General features: G+C 35.9%; 1 non-coding gene across 1 annotated transcript; it reads left to right on the forward strand.

Moving 5' to 3' along the window:
- Nucleotides 1-5750: 5750 nt before the first annotated feature.
- On the forward strand, nucleotides 5751-5825 carry Trnaa-ggc. Its single transcript has one exon. It is a non-coding gene; the product is annotated as a tRNA-Ala (tRNA).
- Nucleotides 5826-9654: the final 3829 nt, after the last annotated feature.

Genomic DNA, 9654 nt, shown 5'->3' on the forward strand with positions numbered 1-9654 from the left:
ATGACAATGAGAATGAGCTCGACAAGACTTTGACACAATGCCAGTCTTCCAAGTAAATTGATCATATTTTAAAATCAATTTTCTTGATCTAGTCTAGCTTGCTTTGCACCCTGTGTGTATGTTATTTGATTTATCAACTCCACACTCATCCTCTCCGCACTCTATTATTCAAACCTTTGAAATATTCTTCAGGTTTTTAGGATATATTTTTATAGCGTAATTCAAGAATCAAGAGAATCAACAATTTCCATTTTTGCTTTATTGAACAAAATAATGAACACGTTTTCCTGGACAACGAAACCGCTGTAGAATCTGTCGTTTTCACTGTCGTCGAGCAAACTTGGTCGTGCCTAGTTAGAGGTAACATAAAGGTTGGTTTCCTTACAGAATCCGCCTCATTTCGTAGTATACCATATTGCCTTAGTAAAAAGGTTAAATGGGATCTTTTCCAAAATGCCTGCTTATAATTAGAATTTATGCTACATACGAAGTGATATTTGCTATCAAGACTTTATCCTAAAGCCATCATCAGAGTTGATCAATTCATATACATGATTATGATTCATGTTCTCATTCTAATTCTTATTCATGCTCAGTTGTCCTGCGCGTGACGTAACATGTGCTATTGCAATGCAAGATGCAACTGTTAAGCCTAAAATGCCTTGCCGCAGGATATGATGTAAAAACTTAGCACAGTTTGTCAGTGAAGGTTTTCATATCATTATCCTTAAATATTTTACTAAGTCATTTTCTAGGCAGCATACATTTACTGTGATGATATTGGGTAACATCTTGTCTTTTGTTGTATATATATTTGTATTGACCAGTCCCTTAAATGACGTCACAAGAATAAGTCGTTCCAAACCAGAGCCCTCTATTTGGAGAGTTGGGAGATGTATTGTTCTCTGGTTTACAAACGTTGATTGGGCAATATCGGTCACATCATCAATTTCCGCCATTTTCGTTCCTAATTTTGAAATTTGAACTAGTGTTTGTATGGCGATTACAACAAGTTTGTTTGTATGTTGAGGAAATATTTTGATTTTCTGTGGATATAGATTCAATAAATGATTATTTGATAGCTAAAACGTGTAACTAAATATCACCAGAATTAAGGAATAGAGAAAGAAGAAAGAAATGGCTTTACGATAGATTGAATTGCGCGTAGAGACCATTGTGTCAAACTGTTCTTAACTAAAGGTGTATTTACGAAGATAGTCTTCGAGTCAAAAATCACTGGAAAAATTTTCCCTAATACTAACGATTCAATGGTATCCTACATTAAAAGCCCGTGCTTTATAGAAAGATTATAAATTATCATGACATTCTGCAATATGACTCTAATTTACAAGCTCTTAACTACTTCAACAAACAATTATGGCTAATCCAATACACTAAAATAATATAGTTTTGAATTTTGCATTTTGTGCGTTTGGATCAAAATTTGAAAGTACATTATAAGTAATTAAAAATAAAATATTTACTGAAACAGCTGGGTGAAATGCATTACTTGGAATGAAATATACATTGCTGTCTGTAATTTAAGCTAGAGCATGTTCAATTGGCTTATCAATGATTTGGTCTGCTCTTTAAATAATCTATGATTTGGTGTGGTCTTTGGCCTTTATAATTTGAAAAAAACTTGCAGAAGTTTTGTCATTACTCAACTTATTAATTTTTCAAGCTAGATTAAAAATTGGATCTGACTCATATGCAATATCAAACTCTGTACAAACAGTCTCAACAACAGAATTGTTTTATAATGCACAAACAATAATTTCCTTTTCAACAAATGCCTCACCAAATAGAAGGCTATACCATTCTGCATTAGAATTCAACTTTACCTACAATCACAGTTTCACAAGCAATAAAGAAATCAACATTTTCACATTAGACTAATAGAATATTAAAGAGCTACTGTGCCTTACAAATATTGTAAGTCTATAATTTTCCAGCAAAAAACCTTTTTATCTGTATGCACTAAATTTTTATGCTTGGATCACATTGCAAAATATGAACTACCTAAGCAAAATGTCATGACTACAATGCTTCGAAACAAAACTTTGTCCAATTATGGATAACACTGATTCAATGGCAGGCACAGTTTAAGTCCAGTGACCCCAGACCAGTGAACTGTAATATAAACTGGAACGATAACATGCAGCTAAAGTTTAATCAACTCCCCCCTGAAATAATGCGTGTTATGATTGTTTTCTTCGCGACTAACGTTTGTTTTGGCTTCTTGGCAGTTAAAAAATGTGAAAAAATTATTTATGACAGATTTTGTGCTTTAAAATTACATCCACCATACCACAGCAAGATATTTTCGAGGAGAAAAAAATAATCGGCAAGAATCAAGGTCGATTGATCGACCAACTAAATAATGACGGACTAAATGCCAAAAAATACATAAAAGTATTTTAATATTTAGATCATTTTATATAACTAATAGTGTATGACTCACGTCCTTTTACGTTTTATAAATGTTCCTATGTTGATATTTAAAAGCAAAAACAGGAAAACCTCAATCAGATTTTACCGCTCAGGCTTCAAGTTCAATTGCTTTTCAATTTTTGATGAACAAACCAATCAAATATCTCACCTGTGAAAGCGACATGTTCTTTTTTGTGGATACTACGATATCCAACAATTGAATGATTGGAGTGTTGTTATTTTAAAAGAAATGCCAGAAAAAGATATCGTGTTTGTTTTTGAAGAATGCTGTATAATTATCTATAGACATTAGGGGGAGGTCGAGAATATAATTTTTCTGCAAAGCGATCATTTCAGCGGAAATAGGTCCATTGGCAACAATTTTTTGGCGTCAGGTCCCAGTCCACTTAGCCGTTCCAGTTATTATAGAACTCAATGCCCCAGACCCGTTGTCCCAACTCTCCCAGTAGAGGGCTCTGGTTCCAAACTACTGATCTCGAAAAAAGACTGGATCAAGCAACTGTATGTGTGTAGTAAACAAATTTTGAACACACCACCGCCTTTAATAAGGGACCAACACATCAAAAGTTTTTTTAAAAAAAAACAATGGAAAACTTAGCAATACATGGCCAAATTATGCTTTAAGATAACGCAAAAGATTAAAAAAAGACCTTGGTGGCGATAGTAAAGCGAGTCAGAAAAAATAATTGGCCGTATAAAACAAAACGTATATACAGGTTTCACTTCAAGTCACTCGTAAAAAAGGCCTGTAATTTTAAAGGATTGATAAGTTTATGATCGTAAATATGATTATTTAATCAGCTCGTACTCCTCAACTACGATTACAATAACTCTAGGTATTTCCATACAGTTGTAGTCTGTTTTCCATAGTTTTTCCATACCACAGAGAGTTACCGATGACAAAAATTGCAGCATTTTGATCCTATTTCATGATATTTCATCATATTTTTAGCTCTTTTATAAACTGATTTATCTCTTAGTTATGTTCATCTAGTTACATGTTGAAAATTCTTGATTATTCTCGTATAAATCCACAATATATTTGCTCCTTATTTTTGAAAGTTGTTCCTTTAATAATGGCGGCGCTCCTTACTTTTTGGTCTTCAACTTTTGTGCTATATGCTTGATCCAGTGTTATTTCGAGATCAGTGTTCCGAACATTTCTAACGATGGGCAACGTCCAGGAGAACGTTTGCCCACTTTAAACCATCATAAACATGGAACGATATGGACGAATTGAAAAACTATTTTCACGAAAGGTTGAAAATCACGCCTAGTTTTAATATCTCCCATAAACATTTTTTCTGGTTATGGAGCCTTTGAATAATGCAGAGTTGTAAAAGATAAAGTAAATTTTTCTTATTTATGTTTGGTCAATAAGCAAAATAGTGAGTTAGAAAACTCTTCAACAGCTGATGAAACCCTTAAAACTGATAGCAAGAGATAGTAGACGGAGTTATTTCGTTCATTGTTAAGCCAATTAGCTACGACAATTACTTTCCGTCAAAATAGATATTGCATGCTTGTAAATGTAGATCATCCAGGTTGGTATAGTCCTGAGAAGGACTGTTTTTGTTGTTGTTGACTGAAAATTCGACAACTTTAGCGGTAGTCATCTTCAGAGTCAAATGAGGAGTAAACGTCAGGTTAGCCGTATTTGTTATCTGGTTCTTACGTCATTGTATTGTGTGTACAGGAAATGTGTGGGTGTCAATTGTGTATTGTCATTGTGAATTAGCGCGAAGTGAAATGTTTTTAGTTGTGATGTGTGACTTAGGTGTGATGTTTTTAGTTGTAATGTTTGGGTGTCAATTGTGTATTGTCATTGTGAATTAGTGCGAAGTGAAATGTTTTTAGTTGTGATGTGTGACTTAGGTGTGATGTTTTTAGTTGTAATGTTTGGGTGTCAATTGTGTATTGTCATTGTGAATTAGTGTGAAGTGTAATGTTTTTAGTTGATCGTTTGTTTGTATTGTGAATAAGTCATTTCTATGGTGCCGGGTAGGGTAGCCTCCGCCTTACAATCGTCCTCTATACGTGAAAACAACTTGACAAAGGACGAACAACAAGCACTCAAACGACTAAAACACGACAACAACATCGTCATTTTACCAGCAGACAAAGGACGCGTGAATGTGGTCATGGACAGGAATGATTACTTCGACAAAATAAACACCCTTGTTAACGACAGACAAACATACGGAACTCTTCTTTTTCTCGACTGTTTGGTAAAACATGACAATCAAAACTACAAACAACAGTTTATCGCAAGCCAACACATACTGACCGACTACTAGACCAATCATCTTACAACCCTACATCACACAAAGCCACCACAATCAGAACATTAACAAGACGTGCACAAATCATATGTGATTCACCGGACGCTCTACACAACAAAAACAACTATCTCAAACGTGTTTTTGACAAAAACAACTATAACTCTGACTTTATCAAACGCAAAACTTACAAACCAAACGAACCCAACGAAACGAACAACTCAGTGACAAAAGCAACGATACCTTACATCAAAGGTACGTCTGAGACTATCTCAAGTATCTTACGACCATACAACATACGTGTCACACATAAACCAATCACAACGTTACGACAAGTACTAACGAACATAAAGGACAAAGAACAACCCAACGAACGACAAGGTGCAGTTTACAAAATAAACTGCTCCGACTGCCACGCCTCTTATATCGGGTAAACTAGCAGGAATTTAAACATAAGAATTACTGAACACAAACGAGGTACTAAGAAACAAGACAAAACTAATCACATTGCCGAACATCACTGAATCACAAAGCACAACATTGACTGGGACTCGGCAAAATGCATTACTTACAGTACTGACTATAGACAACGGCTTACATTAGAAAGCTGGTATACCAACTTGGAACAAACCCCCCTGAACAGATCACAGCAATTACCGGCACCTTACAAACGACTTATTTGAATGATTTATGCAGTGTGGTGTTTGAAATTAAATGAAGATATGATCTTCGCACTTTGTTGGACAATTTAAGCAATTGTCTCATAAACCTGAAAAAATCAGGTGACTCAACGGGAATCGAACCCATGACCTCTGCGGTGCCGGTGCAGTGCTCTGACCAACTGAGCATGAAGTCACACAGTGGTGAGCAGGTCAATTTTGTTGGGCTCATGTTTTCTCGTGAAATGAATGTTATATGAATGTTTTATGCATTGTGAATGTTTGAATGTTATATGAATGTTACATTTATTTCACGAGAAAACATTAGCCCAACAAAATTGACCTGCTCAGCACTGTGTGACTTCATAGCTCAGTTGGTCAGAGCACTGCACCGGCACCGCAGAGGTCATGGGTTCGATTCCCGTTGAGTCAACTGACTTTTTTAGGTTTATGAGAGAATTGCTTAAATTGTCCAACAAAATGCGAAGATCATATCTTCATTTAATTTCAAACACCGCACCGCATAAAACATTCATATAACATTCATTTCACGAGAAAACATGAGCCCGACAAAATTGACCCGCTCACCACTGTGTTACTTCATAGCTCAGTTGGTCAGAGCACTGCACCGGCACTGCAGAGGTCATGGGTTGGATTCCCGTTGAGTCACCTGATTTTTTCAGGTTTATGAGACAATTGCTTAAATTGTCCAAAAAAGTGCGAAGATCATATCTTCATTTAATTTAAACGACTTATTCACAATACAAACAAGCGATCAACTAAAAACATTACACTTCACACTAATTCACAATGGCAATACACAATTGACACCCAAACATTACAACTAAAAACATCACAACTAAATCACACATCACAACTAAAAACATTACACTTCCCACTAATTCACAATGACAATACACAATTGACACCCAAACATTACAACTAAAAACATCGCACCTAATAACACATCACAACTAAAAACATTACACTTCACAATGACAATACACAATTGACACCCAGAAATTTCTTGTACACACAATACAATGACGTAAGTACCATATAACAAATACGGCTAACCTGACCAGTTTTGCCAGATCGTGAACAAAGCTCATAGATTTGTGAACTTTTTGTGAACTTTTCAAAATTCTGTGTAGGATTTCATGAACCTTGTGTTGTCATTCCTTTAAGATAGAAAATAATAAGTACAATGATTCAGTAATAGAAATAGTAAATTGTTTACTTCTTGTAACAAGTAATAATATTATGTCAAAAATTTAAACTATTTACATATTACATAAATTATGTTAAACTAAAATTAATTTGCTGTGTTATTTCCGTTACTTTGTCCTGTTTTGAGTTTTTATTTAACAAAAATGTCGAACATGTTGGAAAGCGATAGCGATGCTGATGATGGTTGTTCATTCGTAAATGATAATGAAAAAGGTGAAGCTCCAAATCCTAAAAATGCTAAGGTAAAATATACAGCCGATTTTACTCAGAAGATATAACTAAATTTAATACAAAAACAATAGTTGAAATTTATGATCACATTCTTAATTCTGTAGATTGTCTGCACCAGACCAACAAGATGGCAAACTGTTAAATACAGGCAAACATACCGTCATGCTTGGGAAAAACATCCTTTGTTTAAGGGTTGGCTTCAACCTGTTGCCAAAAATCCGAGCAAAGCGTACTGCAATGTTTGTAAAAGAGAGCCCATAGCAGTTATAACAGCCTTAAAAAAACATAGCGTATCACAAGGAAAAAGTCAACGTTCTCGTTAATCCTACCCTGAATCGAATTGATTCTATGTTTGCTCGTCGTTCAGGCCTAATACATGGAAAAGTTCAGGAAGCTGAATTGCGTAAGGCCAGCTTTATCAGCGAGCATAATTCTTTAATATAATGGATTACTTTAGTGATCTTCTGCCGCAGTTGTGTCCTGATTCACAAATTGCTGCTAGTTTTAACTGCAAACGCACTAAAGCTAAATGCATTGTAAAAAATGCTCTGTCGGCCCATTTTCATGAAGAACATGTACAAAATTTGAAAAACACCAGATTTTCCACAATTATCGATGAAACTACTGATGTATCTACGTGTAAAGAATTGGCTATCGTTACCCGTCATTATGACAAGCAGTCTTTAACTGTGCAAAGCCATCTTTATGATCTTTTCGACGTCCCCCAAGCTGATGCAGAAACACTATATCAGACACTTGTAAATACCATACAAACAGACAATGAAAGTTTGAACAATGTAATTGGTTTTGCAGCCGATACTTGTAACGTCATGTTTAGAGAGAATAACAGTGTTGTCTCCGGCCATAAAGAGAAGTTACCAAATATTTTTGTCATGCGATGCATTTGTCACAGTGCTCACCTTTGCGCATCACGCGCATGTAAAAAACTTCCCGGACAGCTGAGGAGTTGATCCGTGATGTATACAATTACTTCTCCAACAGCCTCAAACATCAAGAGCAATTCATAGTTGTCCAGCACTTCTGCGACGTAGCACCGCACAAATTGTTGCGCCCATATCAAACAAGATGGCTTTCGCTTCACTCCTGTGTGTCCAGGCTCATTGAGCAATGGGACGCACTGATTATTTTCTTTAAAGCGGTGGTTGGTCACGATAAGTTGCTAATCTCGGAGAAGATTCTTTTGCTCTTGCAGAATCCTATATGGAAGCTATATTTTCACTTTTTGGAGTTGGTGCTTCCCAAGTTCACGGAGCTAAATGTCATGTTCCAGAGTTCGAAATCTTCTGTCCACTGTCTGCACAATGGTTTGAGTGCTATTTACAGAGAAAGCTGCTACTTAAAAGAAGCCTACTGGAAAGGGTTACCATTAAAAGACATCGATCCAGCCAGCAAAGTGAATTTCATGCCATTGTCAAAAATGTATATGGGAGCTCGGATTACCCTTTGTTTGACAAAAGATGAGTACAAGCAACGACCAACAGACGTGCAACATTTTCTTAAGTGTGTGCAAGAATTTTACATTGAAGCTGCTTCTCAAATAAGAAGTCGATTTTCAATAGGAGATTCGATCATTGAGATGCTTCAAGTCTTAGATCTAGGCGTGAGTCGTGCAAAGTTTTCTTCTCTTGCTCCTCTTGCCATGGCTTTTCCAAATATTATAATCGAGTCTCAACAACAAGCACTTGATGACCAGTGGCGTATGCTTTCTCATGTCACCTTACCCTTCGACAGTGATGGTATGGAACCAGAAGAATTTTGGGGTCAACTTGAAAAGATTACCGATGGCATTGGAAATGCGAAGTTTAATCTCTTGTGTGACTTCATGCAAAGTTTGCTTTGCTTACCACATGCAAATGTCGATGTGGAAAGATTGTTTTCGTCAGTCAGCTCAATCAAGACCAAGAACAGAAATCGATTACAAACTGCAACTGTCCGGGCATTGATAAAGGTAAAAATGGTGTCAAGTTGTCTGGTGGTTGCGTAAAGTTTTCACCCCCACTTGGAGCTAAACAAAGGATGTCAAGCAGCATTCTTTATGCTGACGAGAACAATGAAGACTCGATTGACAGCAATTAAAAACGGTACATAAACTCTTAACAGTTTACTTAAGGCTTGAAGGTGAGCAGAGTATCGATGAATGAAGCATTTACCCAAAAGAATAATATATTTTATGCAGCTCGCCTCTCCTTCATTGGTTAGGCTGGGAAAATATCTTTAAGCCTGATTTCGTTTCGTTCCTCATATTTGTTTATTGTAAATTTAGCTCTTTAAATTTATTCAATTTGCTAATCAATGTGATTTGATAGAGCTGTTTCGGATTTCAATTGATTATTTATCGTTTTTGGTGATTTCTGGTCATGTTATGAGTATATTCAACATTCATAAACAATTTCCGAGCTATTCCGATAATTTCCGATAATTTCCGACACATTCCGACTTAAAAAATGTAGATACATGAAGTTTTGGTAATTTTTGTGAACTTTTGACGTCAGAGAACATAATTAATTAGAAATTTTATCTGGCAACACTGAACCTGACGTTTACTCCTCATTTGACTCTGAAGATGACTACCGCTAAGGTTATAGAAACGTCAGTCAACAACAACAAAAACAGTCCTTCTCAGGACTATACCAACCTGGACGATCTACATTTACAAACATGTAACGATGTTAACTTGCCTTTGTATATCAATAAATTGATGAAAAAATTGCGCTGGGAGTGGGTCATTGTGCAATGAATTGTTCAGAGAGTGTCTGCTCAGAGAGAACTTCAAAGATTTT

The sequence above is a fragment of the Xenia sp. Carnegie-2017 genome, unplaced genomic scaffold (genome assembly GCF_021976095.1).
Source record: "Xenia sp. Carnegie-2017 unplaced genomic scaffold, XeniaSp_v1 HiC_scaffold_19, whole genome shotgun sequence".
NCBI lineage: Eukaryota > Metazoa > Cnidaria > Anthozoa > Malacalcyonacea > Xeniidae > Xenia > Xenia sp. Carnegie-2017.